Source organism: Helobdella robusta (genome assembly GCF_000326865.2).
Source record: "Helobdella robusta unplaced genomic scaffold HELROscaffold_14, whole genome shotgun sequence".
In the NCBI taxonomy this organism is placed as follows: Eukaryota; Metazoa; Annelida; class Clitellata; order Rhynchobdellida; family Glossiphoniidae; genus Helobdella; species Helobdella robusta.
Window position 1 is genome coordinate 651,449 of NW_008703782.1, and position 2,067 is coordinate 653,515.

Consider the following 2,067-nt stretch of genomic DNA (forward strand, 5'->3'; position numbering starts at 1 on the left):
GAAAACAAAGAAGTAATAAAAACTAGCATCGTAAATAGTGACAAAGAAGAATATGATGCTATCGATGAAGAAAAGGAGACCAAAGAAGATGTCCAGCCAATAAAGAAACCTGACACCTAATTCGCATCAAAGTTCAACTTTACAACACCAAAGTTAATTTTTACAACGTCAAAGTTCATCTTGACAAAGTCAATATTTCCCTATATATACAGCAAGGAGCACTGATGATGATTCATTCGGAATCGAAATATGGCCTTATTTGCAGCATGAATTCGAAAAATAAGTTTATTCGGAATTTTAATAAACTAAACGTTCACCAAAAAACATTAGTGAGAAAAATCGAAAAAACGAACTACAAACATATTAACGCCAAACGTTCGGTAGAATTTATAGAATATTGTAAAAATTATGATCTATTACCAACATATATATATATATATATATATATATATATATATATATATATATATATATATATATATATATATATATATAACACCTACGGACAAGCACACTAACAGGATACAAACATTTAAGTTTTTTAGGCAAACCACACACGCGCGTACTCTTAAACATACGCACACGCGCACACACACATACATACAGGCATACATACAGACATACATGCGTACAGACATACATACGTACAGACATACATACGTACAGACATACATACGTACGTACATGCATGCATCTATACAGATATACAAGTCATAATGATTAGTTCGTATTTACTTATTTATGACTTCATTTGAACCTCACGCAATTTATTTTTATTGCAATATAAGGAGAAGAAAAGAGGAAGAAAAGAGAGAAAAATCGCAGAAAGAGAGAGAGAGAGAGAAAGAGAAAGGAAAAAGTTGGCTGAGAGAAAAATAATGACAGAACACGAGAGGATTAGAAGTCGGAAAAAGAGCAGAAGATAGAGAGAGAGAGAGAGAGAGAGAGAGGGAAAGAGAGGGGGAGGGAGAAAGAGAGAAGTGGAGATAGAAGGAGAAAAGAAAAAAGTTATGTTTTACTAAAATTAAGTCTAATTGATGGATGTCTGGCAAAATTTTCACTATAAAAATATTATCTCAGATTACCTAATAGTATTTTAATTTTCCTCAAAAGTAAATGGAGAAGATGAAAAACGTTTTAAATCTCAAATGAAAACAGAAATATATGAATTGTATGTATGTATGTATGTATGTATGTATGTATGTATGTATGTATGTATGTATGTATGTATGTATGAATGTATGTATGTATGTATGTATGTATGTATGTATGTATGTATGTATGTATGTATGTATGTATGTATGTATGTATGTATGTATGTATGTATGCATGCATGCATGCATGCATGTATGTATGTATGTATGTATGTATGTATGTATGTATGTATGTATGTATGTATGTATGTATGTATGTATGTATGTATGCATGCATGTATGTATGTATGTATGTAACCCAATAAGTGAAAGGATGATAAAATATTATATTAGATATGATGAATATATTATGTTCATTAACCAGCTGGTAATGAAATTTTCCAATTAATGAAATACAATTAGCCAAACAAAATAATGATTGAATTGCGAATGAATGAATAAATGAATGAATGAATGTATGAACGAACGAATGAATGGATGAATGGATGAACGAGTAAATGAATGCCTCCACATTTCAAATGTTATCAGAATGAATGGATGGATGGTTACCAAAGAAATATTGAATCAACCACACACACGCACACACTGCACATTACAACGCGTGCCTTTGATTGGATTAGTGAATTACTAATTTAGGTCAATGTAACAATGAATAGAGGAGTGAATAAATTATGATAATTAGCTGGCCAATAGGAAAAGATCTTTATTGCGAAATTTAGTAGGTCAATATGGCTTCAAGTGAACGAATAAAAAATTACATGAGGTGATGAGTTTGCGAAATGAACGAACGAACGAATGAACAAGTGATGAAGACTGATTGAATAAATAAATAAGTAAAAAAATAAATAATTATCTGATGAATGAATGAATGAATTAATTAATAAGTGCATAAGTGAAGGAATGATTCAATATA